General features: G+C 36.9%; 1 non-coding gene across 1 annotated transcript; it reads right to left on the bottom strand.

Annotated features, from left to right (window-relative positions):
• Nucleotides 1-236: 236 nt before the first annotated feature.
• TRNAS-AGA (transfer RNA serine (anticodon AGA)) lies at nucleotides 237-318 on the bottom strand. The gene has a single exon. It is a non-coding gene; the product is annotated as a tRNA-Ser (tRNA).
• Nucleotides 319-13,319: the final 13,001 nt, after the last annotated feature.

Below are 13,319 nucleotides of genomic sequence, written 5' to 3' on the forward strand. Positions count from 1 at the left end.
TCCCTATAATCAAACAATGGATTGGAATCAAAGGAATCTCGGAACACTTCCCTATTTACCTGGAAATTATAGGAGCCTATAAGAAGTTGTCTAGTCCATTTAAGATGAACTCCTCATGGTTAAAATATGAGGACTTTGAATCCATCATCAAATCATATTGGTAGTATTTTGACCCCCAATCAAGAGTCTCTGTTCCAATACCAGAAAACATTCTCGTACATGTCTGTGACAAATAACGTGGACGGCAGGATTCGAACCTGCGCGGGCAGAGCCCACATGATTTCTAGTCATGCCCGATAACCACTCCTGCACGTGCACACCCAATCAAGAGTCTCTGTTGCTGTCCATATTGAAGCGAATTTAAATTTAATCTAATATAAGAAGAAAGAGTGGGCCAGAAGGAAAGAAGATTAATAACACCATTTGGAGTCTTCAAGACAATGATGGCAAAGAGGTCTCATCGTTTGAAGTTCTAGCAACCACGAGAAAGAGTTGTTTTGAAAATCTCTTTCGAGCTCCCGTGGAACCTTAAATTGCAGAAGTAATCTACATTGCTCAGTTATTCCCTAGAATGGTTGATGAAAACGAAAGTGGGGCAATTATGGAGTAGGTATAAGAGGAGGAGATAAAATCAGTGTTGCACAATTTTCAGAAAGACAAGAGCCATGGGCCAGATGGGTGGTCTGTGGAATTTTTCTTGGGGCTATATGAATTTTTGGGATCTGATCTTTTGGTGATGGTAGAATAATCTAGAAAGGAAGGAAGAATGCATCCTATTTTTAACTTAACCTTGATTTCCATTATTACCAAAGTGGACTGCCCTCTATCCTTCTTCATTTTCGCCCCATATCCCTCTACAAAACGATTTACAAGATCGTAGCCAAAATTATTGCATCCATACTCGATTTTATCCTTTCCAAATCCATTTCCTTTGAACAATTTTCTTTTCTGGAGAGGAGGCAATCATGAAGCTATAAGAGTAGCGAAAGAGGGTCTACATAACATTGAAACTCAAGATTTGAAGGGGAAAGTCATCAAAATTGACCTTTATAAAGCCTATGATAGAGTTAACAAGATTTATACCAAGCTTCTCCTTACCCATGTGGGCTTTAGCCCTGACTTCATCAACTGGGTTATAAGCTACATCCAATCTGTATCCTTTGTTGTCCTTAAAATGACTCAACCTCTTCATTTTTTCATGCTCAAAGAGGTTTGCGCCATGGGTGCCTCCTCTCTCATTTATTTTTCTTACTGGTAATAGAGGGTTTAAGTCATCTCTTGACAGAGGCAAAAAGGCATGGGGACTTTCATTATGTGCTCATTGCTCGGACATTGGATATCATGCACCTTCTCTTTGTCGACGACATTCTCATCTTCTCCAATGGGTATTTAAGGAAGATAAATGTACTCATGGAGCTTCTTTCTCTTTATGGGAAGGACACAAGTATGTCAATCAACACCCATAAATCTACTATATGTTATCACAATATAAACCACGAGGAGATCCGACACATAGCCCAGATCCTTCCACATGAAACTAAACCTATGGAGGAAGACCTGAAGTACCTAGGTTTTCATCTTAAACCCAACTATTATAGCAAAGAAGATTGGTTACGGCTCATTTCCAAAGTGAAAACATTTGAAAAATTGGTTTCTAAGATGGATTTCTAGGGTAGAACATTGGATTTTGATTAAATTTGTTTTAAAAGCCATTCTCTTATATTGGACATCTCTAGCATAGATCCCTAAATGTGTACTAGAAAAAATCAGAAGAATATGCTCAAAATTTCTCTGGGCAGGGAAGCAAAAAGTGGGGGTGTTTCCTTGGGTCAAATGGGACAAGATTGCTATGCTTAAACTACTAGAATGATAGGGCCTAAAGAACATTTTCTTATTTGCAAAAGCCTTAACTACCAAATGTGGATGAAGGTTGATCTGAACGTATATATTATGGACTTCAGTTGTTACCCAAAAGTACATTGTCCCAAACTCTTTGGAATATTGGATAAGAAGGGTTGTTAAGCCAAGAGCCAATATCTTAGTAATCTGGAGGGTTGTCCTCAATTATTTTGACATCATAAGCAAAGGGATGACATGGCAGGTAAGAAGAGGTGACAGAGTGAGACTCGGTCTCGACCCATGTCTTGGCAGCAGCCAGAGTCACAAGCTTCCCACTCATCTAACAAAAATTCTAAGGCATATAGATTATTCGAAACCCATTCATATTGCCAACCCAACAAATTCATCAATCTGGAGACAAGGATGGCTATCAGTTGAAGAGTTGGGATTAGATGAGGAGTATAGCGATGCGTGGAAAGGATTCTTGCAAGCACTATCATACAACCATATAAGAATAACATATAGAGATGATGATATAATGTAGAACATCTCCCCTTATGGCATTTACACCCCAAAGCTTGGCTATGTCTCCCTAATGGATGAAAGAGTTGCAACTGACTAGAAATGATGGTAGAAAGTTGTCAGGAAAGCTAAGTGTCCTGCAAAATAAAAAATGCTAATGTGTTTTGTAATGGCGAAGAAGGTTCTTGCCTGGGATATCTCACAAATAAGATTTATGATTGGGCCAAGATGGTGTTCCTTATGTAAAAACATTGATGAAAACACTATGCATTGGTTTATGTCACACCCATTCTATCAAGAGGTTTGGAAAGGATGTAGGATTGCTCTGTGTCACTTAGGTCCCTGGGAAGGTGTGAACTTGGAGGAATCCTTGAAGGATTCACTCTCAAATCCCATTTGTTGTTTTATTAAAGCGCTTCCCCTAATCATATGTCGAGGAGTGTGGCTAGACAGAAACATGGCCATTTTTCAGGACAAACTCCCGGTGCTTGAACATATTGTAGCGGAAGTACTTGTTATCTTTAGTCATTTCCCATGGGAAAAAGGTTTGGCTCCCCCCAGAGTGATCAAGTTAGAACATTTGATCAATCTAGGTCGTGGGCATACTTTGACGAAGCCTCAACCAATAACAAACAACAAAGTGGAGGGGGATTCATCCTATTTCTCTTTGAAGTTCACTTTTACCAAGTCAAAATGGTTTTTGGCCAAGGGATCAACAACATGCAAAACTCCTAGATTGTAAACATTTGTTGTTGTTTTCCTTAGAGAAAGGATGCACATATATTCATGTCTTTGGGGATTCTATGCTCACAATTAATTGGCTCAACAAAACTCAAGCACGCAGGAACATTATTCGGATGCCTATCCTAGAGGAAACCATGAGACTTATTGACTCTTTGTCCTTTTTTACTTGCTCTCATATTTATAGGGAGAGGAACAAGACAACATATTGCCTTTCAAAAGAAGGCCTAGATATGGACCAAGGCATATGGAGTGTAAAAAAGCAGAACATTGGGTGAGCCTATGAGTTCTTTCATAAGCCATACAATTAAAATCATCTCAGAATAGCAACAACACAAACCCACATGCATTGAATAAAAGCTATATATTGAGCTTTCTTTCTGCTTCCAGTTGTATTGACAATATTCCTCTCATGCTGGGCAAAATAGTTATGCTCCACACAATGGTTGTAATTAACAATACTTATTTTTTGTTATGGTTTTAAAGAGTTGTTTAATGTTTGGGCAAACTAGCTATAGGAGTTTTTTCTTCCCATGAGCTTACATAACTGATTATTTTGTTTTTTGACAAAGAATATGCACAAGATGTGTATATGCAGAATGTAACTTTCAATAATCTCATGAATGAAATTACAACTTTTTCCTTTGGAAAAAAAATCATATGATTATTGTTTATTGTTTATTTATTTTGATCATTTAAAAATGTTTATAGGACATTATATTACAACATCTTTACTATAGTGGGATGGATAACACATCTTAACACAAAAATAAATTATAATTTTTTTATAAAGTTGAGTTTATATATTTTTATTTATTTATTTAAATTAGTATTAGTAAATTTATTTAGAGATATAATATTTATTTTCTATTTTTTTAAAAAGTATATAATGGGCCCCGGATGCGGGTGACTGAGGCGGGAATCAATATGAAAAGACTGGGGTGGGGCGAGGCAGCTCGACACCTGCCCACCCAGTACGCCATGTTAAATATTGGCAATCGGGAGAGCGCTTGGCATGCGCGCAAGGCAGGTTATAGCAGCTCCCCTTCAGGTGGCCCTGGTTCATTCTTCCTGTCCTATGCAACGACTCCTCCCTTTGCACGCTACAACCTATAAGAGATGACAACGATCATCAATGCAGTAGTAATGGAAATGGTTTTTCGAGAAAGGTCAGGCAAGTATAAGGCGAGGCACTGCTCTGAGTTTGCGTTGATGCCTTGCGAGTTGTCTCTTTGGGCTCATCCCCTCGCTTCGGCTCAAATTAAGGCTCTCTCTGAAGTCTCTTGGCCCTTGACGCGGAAGCTTAACTCGGCCATCCAGAGGCAACTCCTGCTGTTCCTCTCTCTCCTTTGGGGGGTTTTGGATTATAGTCTGGCGGTTTTCGTGTTAGTTTATCAGCGTCGGGTCTCAGTTATTGCCTTTGGTTTTCGTGGGTGGTTTCTGAGTAGTTTCCTCTCAGCCTCTGTCCCCTCGTTCAAACGTTTGGTCTTAGGCCTAGTCTCAGTTATTGGGGGGTGGAAGATTGGTCCTGACAATTCAACGATTGCTCGTTCTCACTCTGGAATTTTTCGCTCTATGCTCAATTGGTTCCCGCTTGCGATAGGATTTCGTAGGTTCTCTCCTGGGTCTCTGCGTCTTTGTAGTTCCGCGCGCCATTGTCTTTGTCTCGGGTCAATTGCTCAGCCTATCTGCATCTGTTCTATTGCTCCCTCAAAGATGGCTCGACTTCGTCAACGTATGGGGTGCCGTAGAGGCCAACCCCGGCACGCTCCGACAGGCTCGTCTTCGGATTCGCCTGCCCCCTCCAGTGAATTGTTTACTGGTCGTTACCCAGGCACTCGAAGCGGGAGAGGGCGGCGTCGTGCCTCCAGTCACTACCGTGGGCCTCCTTCCTCGACCGGCTCTGCAATTTTCTCCTTCAACAGTTCCCTGCATCGGCCTCGGATAACGGCTCACATAACAGTGGTTTTCTATGAGACCACTCAGATGGAGGACTCAGACTCTCATCCGGGAGGCTCAGGGGCAGTCTCTGGTCCTACTCCTTCGATTCAACTTGGAATTGGTATGGCGCCGCAACATGTTCAGAACGCTCCAGGTTGCAGCACTCAGGATGCGGAGATGCTGCTTGTCGATCCTGGACCCTCTGATCAGATCGCTGCTCCAGCTATGGGTGAGCCAGAATTTGGATGGTGCCGAGTTGTGGAAGAACCACAAGCTGATTAGCATGCTCTTGCTGGCGACAGTTTTTTGGTTATGCTATGGCTATCAGTGGGCAAGTTTACTATGTTAACTCTACTGTGGATTTCCTATGTTTTCTTGTTGTTTTGTTCACTATGAAGATCCCTTGCGTGGGTTCTGATATGGTTTTTCTTACCTGTTTTTTCCTGGAAATTCTGCCTCCTATCAGAGCAGTGTAATGACTTCGGTCACAATGTAAATATTTCTCCTCTTTATTAGTAGAATTAGTCTTACTCAGAAAAAAAAAAAAGAAAAAAAGAAAAAAAGAAAAAAAGAGAGAGTATATAATGGGTATTTTTTCATTTTCTTAAATATTTATTTAGTATTTAATTAAATATAAATTTCATTTAAACTAGAATTTGAAATTTCACAGTTAACAACATTTTGAAGGAGTTATTTTCAATATTTTGAATTTTTTTAATTTAATTAATCAACCTAGATCTATCTTAGCTCTAGATCTACCAAGTGTCGAGAGGGATCAAATCTCTTTTCACTTTAAAAGAGGTTTGCATCTCAAGATATACGATCCCTCTAGGCACAAATTACAAAAAAAAAAAAACGTGAAATCATTTTTATTCAGTCAAAATAAAATAATAATAATAATAAGTTAAAATAAAAATAATTTCATGGGTATTCACCAATAGTATGAGAACCAATGGTGTTCATGTGGAATATAGCCTATTTAAGGGGGAAATTAAACCAACCTAGATCCATCTTAACCCCTTATCTACCATCCCTAAGAGGGATGGAGTCTCTTTGCATCTTAAGATATTTCTATTTCAAGATATTTTATCCCTCTAGACCCTGGGTAGATCAAAAACAACCAGTAAATCAATCGACCAAGTCAAGTTTACCTTAACTATTCAACAAAAGTTAATAAAAAATTAATGTAGAATTTTTATTTTAACATAGGGTTATTTACAATGTAGAATTTTTATTTTAACATAGGGTTATTTACAATGTAGAATTTTTATTTTAACATAGGGTTATTATTGTTTTATTTTGACTGAGTTAAAATGCTTACATCACATTATAATAATCCTTTTATTTTATTTTATTTTTATGTCTTTTGAACCATTCAAAATGTTTACATCACTTGCATAATGGGTTAGAGAGTGCCTCTAATAAATTTAATATTTTTTATTCATTTAAATTGTGAAAATAAATATGATATATTTATTTGTATAAATTGTAAAGTGAATGAATAAAGTGTTAGTGAGAAACGAGGGGCGTATTGGAGCAGGTGGTCATGATAATCCCCCACGTTGTAGTAGTAATGCATAAATGTGGTAGAGAGTGGGCGTTGGGAAGCTGCTTGACGAACATTCTTGAGGCTATTCTTGCTATAATTGTGATGATGCTTGTTTGGGTATTCAATTGTAATAGGGTGGAAATGAAGTTAGGTGCAATTGAAGGTGGTGCTAGCTCCAACTCTGCGCATGGAGTCCTCGAAGCCCCGGGACGTTTATCTAGTGGGTGGGAGGCACTTATAGCAACCCAAAGGCCTAGGAAACTCAGAGTTCAAGAGCTTTGTGATGTCAGGTTTATAGTTTGGGACCCTGGTTTGAGTATCTTATGGGGCTATTGTGTGAATGCAAAACAAGTCGTATGATAATGCCATCCCCCTGCCAGGATTCTACTAGGCAGTAAGCTCGTCTTATGTCCAGGCGATCAATTTGAAATAATCAACTCTCTCTCGGGTAATTCTCCACCCATATTCCTTACCTAGCGAGACGATCTGGATTTATTTCAATGTGCGAGCTACCCCTCCCATAAGGTTGTTTGAATTGTTTTGCTGTACATGGCGTCAACGTTTTTGAGGGGTTAATTACCCTTTTGTATTGTTACTTTGGGAGAATTGTGTTGTATTTTTGTTATAAGACCATTGGTTTGCATGGAATGTTGGGGTTAGGAGACCCCTTTTCATTTCTTTAATTTGTGTCCTAGAGACTCCCGCTCCGACCCTTTCAATGCTTGAGGTAGGAGCTCAGGGGCAGACTCATCCTGTCAGTAATATTTAGTTGAGAGCAGGAAGTTCAATACTCTTGACAAGCCTTGGTGGGGTCAGATGGGTGACTTAGTTTGTTTTCATTTGGAGGGCTCAATCCCTTTGGGCCAAGGTTGAGTTATCTGTGAGATGCCTTTGTTGTGACAACGTGGTCATCCTCATCATGGGGGTGGCCAGGGGGGTAGGGGAGATAGAAGACCAGGGGATCAACCAACGGGCGAAGGTGAGCTTGACCTACCTCATGGAGGCTCACCTGACCGAGTTGAATTACCACCCCCTTTTGATTCCATTGGAGCCCAAATTCACCTAGTCCAAGCCTTGGTGGAGCATCTAGCTCAAGACTGTGAAACCAACCACAATAAAATTATCAGTTTCTTTTCTGACATTCTGCATAATCAAGGATGCATACTGGAATGCAAAGCATCACTACATCGCAATCAATAACGATTGCATGACCAGATGGATGGTTTTGAAGGGCGAATGACCCACATGGAATCACATATCCATGATGGCCTCCATCGCCTGGATGATAAAGGTAATACTTCTTAGGCCTCGAATGAATACAATATACAATGAAGCGAGTGGGATATATTATGGTTTTTTCTAAGTTTTGTGTCTGTTGGGCTCTCGATATGAATTCCTATAGTTTTGTCCAGATACTATCAGTTCCTTTTTGTATATACTTAGCGGCCAACAAATCTGGTAGGAGTGAGGCCTTGTTTCCATGGCACTTGCTCTACTCACGATGTGATTTTTCCTTGAATTATAGAAAAACGTCAACTTACAAAAAAAGTGTTATATTAACATACATTTATACCCATTATTAATTTTTTTGAAAATAAATTTAATATTTTATTTACTTAAATTGTGAAACGAATAAATAAAAAATAAAGTATCATATTAACTTCATTATACATATACATATACATATATTTATTTTTTTTCGCATAGAAAAATCAACAATTTTTTTATTTTTATTTTTTTTTAAATTTATTATTATTATTATTATTATTTATTATTTATTTTTTAATTTACATTTGTACATGCTTGTAGCATTCAAACTACTAGTCCAAAATAAGGGTAGCAAAAAACTCGGCTTAAAATAGAAAAAAACAACCATGTGATCATCATATGTCCAAAATTGATCCATCCTCCTGAATCATAAACAAAACCTTTAGGAGGAATTTGTCCAAAATTTTCATTTTTAAAATAGAAAAAGAGTGCATGACAGTTTATAAAGTTACTAACATATGATTTATACAAACACATACTTATAAGATATAAACTTGCATAAACTAAAAATTACATTTCTCTAAAGGGATGGTGCTAGTATGACTGGATTGCCCCATCTAGGAACTCACAGAGCTGCCATAGTCCATCTTCCTATCGTACACCTTCTTTAGAAAGGATGTCTGCATATGCATGTCGTTCCCTGTCTACGTGGTAGCAATAAACGAAATCGAAAGACAATTTTAGGCGATAAATCTCTTCAAGAATAGGTGACAAGGTGTGTGAGTGACGTCTTTGGCCAACATTAAACCAATTAATGACATTTAGTGAATCTCCAAACACTTGAAGAATAAATATGTCTTATTATTCCACTGGACAGTTCGTCACAATAAATATGATAATAATATATTTAATTTCTTAATTTGTACACTATTACAGTTTTATTAAACTTCTAGATTTGTAAATTTAACTATAATTAGTGCATGCATGCGAATGGAAATTATGCGGAAAAGTAGAGAACGAAAAAATAAGCTCACACACACATAAGACACAAGATATGCTCTTTGGGAAACCCTAACGGGAAAAAACCCAATTGGAAGGTGAGGCCGCTTCGCTCCTTTTCTTTGTCTGGAATTATGGCTGCAGGTATAAAGAAGTAATGCTTGTGGCCCATGGGCTCGTACAATGCACAGATCCTCTTTGTGTGCTCTACCTCCTATCTCTCATGGTTATCTTTGCTCAGCTACAGAACAAAATTCTCTCGAAAGAATGGAATGCCTCTTTCCTCTTAGTGGCTCGGTTATAACACAGCCTCATAAACTACTAGTGGTTAAATTTGACTACATCAACTCTTAACTAGAGTTACAATATAGAATCTTCTAGATTCTTTTACATCATAATCATATGGCTAGCCCATTTTCCATGAAGGGGGCTGGCGCGACATCCTCCTGAATTATAGGTGTGAAAACAGGGAGGTCAAATTAGGAGTGATATAACTTTTGCATACGGACTCCGATTGATGTGCTTCTTGCGCCATTGGAAATATATTTGTGTGTAGAACAACATGAAAAGGTGTTATACCAAAGCAAAAAATATTTACCCCCAAAAAATGTCGTTTGATGCCTCAAAACGCTCCTGGAAAGTTTTAGACCCCATTTAACCAAACTAGGTCCTACCGGTAAAAATGGTCCCGTGAGCTGATTCCTCCACTTTTTCCACTCCAAATGCATCGAGATGGATGACAAATAATATAATGATCCAATCTAGATTAAAAAATAAGTGACAAGATGTGTGAGTGACATCTTTGGACAACATTAAATCAATTAATGACATTTAATGAATCTCCAAACACTTGAAAAATCAATATGTCTTATTATATGGATTAATTTTTTAATTAATAAAAAAACAATTTTTAAAAATCAAACACCTTCTTTTATATATACAAAAATTTTAAACCTTCCAAAATTAAAATTAAAATTATTTACATGATAATTTCATATCTTGATCTAACTACTTATTCTTCTCACTCATATATGATAATTGAAATAAATTGATATATAATAATTTATAAACTTGAATATGTAGATGCGATTTTTTTGGAGCGACAAAAAAATCACATCTCTTTTAACTTAAAAAAAAAGAATCACATCTACATTTTATTTCACTCTTCTATTTTTTTTTTATATTATTTTAAAAAATAATACTTTTAAATAACTAAATTCTTAATTATGCATACTTAGTGCACTTGTGGAATTCCTATGGGGTAATAATAGTTGGAGATTATGTGTCTTTTAATTGTTTGTTGTAGAGTATGTTTACCTTTAGCATAATATAGATAGAATTTTTAACGTTGTGATAGAGATAGAGTGGTTGACACAATGGGTTGTTATCATCTTCATTCGATTTCAAATCTTACAAAGGAACATTTTGACCCAACTCTTGCTAAGTTATAAATTCTTGGTATATATGGCTTACGGGTTATTGGATCCTCGGCCACATTACTTCAAAAAAAAAAAACAAAGAACATTTGCCATGGAAGTAGTTTGCATGTGACTTATGATTTATTGGTTAAAGAATGTGTGTTGTTTAAAGAGGCTTATAATTTTGAGTTTAAATCGCACAGGGACATTGGATTTGTTATTTTGATGGTTGTACCCATATATTGATGTGGTCTAGGTTTAATTGGCTTCAAATTACAAGAAGTCATTGAAGGTATACAACAAACTTTTGAGGATTTTTTTTAAACTTTGTTTTGAAAAGAAATTAAGAGAAATATATATCTTAATGACATAATGGATGAGTTATTTACATAGCAAGTTGATATTTATTATGAGTTTGTTTAATTTTATATGTTGGTTTTTCATTTTAAGGGTGACAGGAGGAGGGGGTGTGGTGATTATTCATCCTAAGAATGATTAGGAATTCAAATTTGTTTGGGGATTGGGAGAGGCGACCAACAACGTTGTTGAAGCCTGTGCTTTTTATCAGAGAATAAAACGAGTTATGTAATTAAAAATTCAAGAGATCATCGTGGTTGGAGAGTTACTTCTCATCCTCTCCATAATTTCAAATAGATCACTCCCCAATGATTTCAAGCTAGCTCAGATCATCAAATAGATCCTTAAACTACTTTGTCTCATCCCTGAAAATCAATGTTACCATGACCTAAGGGTGAATAATTCAGTTACAGATGAAATGGCTAATCTTGGCTCTACTCTCCCCAAAGGAGATACAATTTGTCAAGGTCAGACCCAAAGGGTTCCTTTCCCTTAATGTTTCATATGATTTGTCCTATGTGCATTTTTAATAATTCAAAAAATATTAGTGTGGAGGGCCCCTCCTTGGGCTCCTCAAATATCACCATGAGGCGTACATGCACCCCCTCTCACATTATCACCTTCTATATCCTTTGGTATGATGTGTAGTTGACAAATGCGATTCAGGGGTAGTGGAGGATCCTGTGAGTTCAATTCTCTGCTCTCAAATATGATGGGAAAGCAATCAATGACAATGATGACTTCATGGCAGGATGTGGATAGGGGAAATGACTGGATAAACAAAAGAAGTGGGTTTGAACTCTATGGCAGAGAAAAACCCTTCTCATGATTTCATGTGGAGAAGAAGGCACTGACAAATTTAGTGCCTATGATTGAATGATGAGAGAAGAAAGGCTCGTCTGGTAGCAAAGTATGTATTATAAATCCATCATCTAGGATCAACCTCTTCCTTACTACATGATACTGAATCTTGAAATCAATGATATGTGGAAATATTCTCAAAGTGATCATTATAGAGGTGAAACTCCCCCTCTATTCTACCTAGTCTTTTTTTTGTTGGCTCGTATATTTTTGTATGTCCCCAAGCCCTCCTGCGTTTTGAGGTTTTCATTTATAGTTATTGCTACCTCTTGGTCTTTTTGTGCTTTCTATTTAGCTTCCTCTCTTCCCCTGGGTGATTTTTTGTTCGTCTTTTTAGGTTCCCTGTTCAGTTGGAAGCTCACTCTGGTGGCTCTACCCTCTCTCCCAGTACCCCTTCTGTCATTCACTAATCCCCTTCTTCTAAGACATCTTGGCTCTAGAGTTGATATAGCTTCTCTCAATATTTTTCTATTATTTCTTGGTTTTTTGCTTGCTGGAGGGGTGATTTCGACATAATGTATGTTGGACCTCAACATTAACATTCATAGGGTTGAGATAGTCTGGGATACTAGACTTTGTATTTTCTCTACTTATTCCCTTCAACCGTCAGCTGCTTCTCAGAAGATTATGGCCCCAAGGGGAAATATCAATGATACTCTTTATAGTACAATCCACCACGAAATCTCCCCAATCATGGAAGGAACATAATCCTATCAATCTTTCACCTATAGGTTGAAGATTGAAGTGAATGTCTTGCGCCCTCATCTAGATGAGATGAAAACTTAGATGGAGAATATATACCAGGAAAAATATGAAGACAAAAAAACCTCCAAGGATTATCAAACACATAACTAGATACAACCATCTTGATGAACTGTAAATTTTGTTTCTTGTATGATCATTTTTGGCACTCCTATAAGTGATATAAGGAGACCAGTAACACTGAATGTCTAAACATGATGTAGTAAAAAAGTAGAGACTAGGTGAAGACAAAAATAGTAACTATGACAAACAAAATCTCTAAATATTTTTTCCATTTACTACATCTAAGTTTTATGATCATATCTTCTTTAATAAAAAATTATCCTCGATTTTTGTTAAAAAAAGGTGGTTTTTGATTTTGAGTTATTTAATGATAAATAGAAGGTGAGTACTTAAAATTATGTGGGTATAGTTCTATAGAAGTTTGTGAGTGCAACATTTTATGACAAATAATTAATGTTAGATGAGTTCCTTTGATCCGCAAACTACCATGGATATTCCAATAAACCATTTGTCACAATAGATTTGATAAAATTATATTTAAAATATGAAATTCTACATTATTACAATTTTATTTCTTTTTAGTTTTACGGATCTGTAGATTACTATTAATAATGTATGAATGTGAATTAAATTTTTGTAGAAAATAGAGAACAATGAAATGAAAGCTCACACACACACATTAGACACAATATATGACTTGGGAAACTTTTTTTGGAGAAAATCCCAACTGGAAGGTGAGGCCACTATGCACTCTTTCTCTGAATAGAAAATGTCTACGAGTACAAAGAAGTATGGCATGTGGAATGTGGGCTACTACAATGCACAAATCCTATTTGTGT

The sequence above is a fragment of the Pinus tabuliformis genome, chromosome 2_1 (genome assembly GCF_031772625.1).
Source record: "Pinus tabuliformis cultivar Carrire ecotype Pingquan chromosome 2_1, CPIR1, whole genome shotgun sequence".
Taxonomy (NCBI): domain Eukaryota; kingdom Viridiplantae; phylum Streptophyta; class Pinopsida; order Pinales; family Pinaceae; genus Pinus; species Pinus tabuliformis.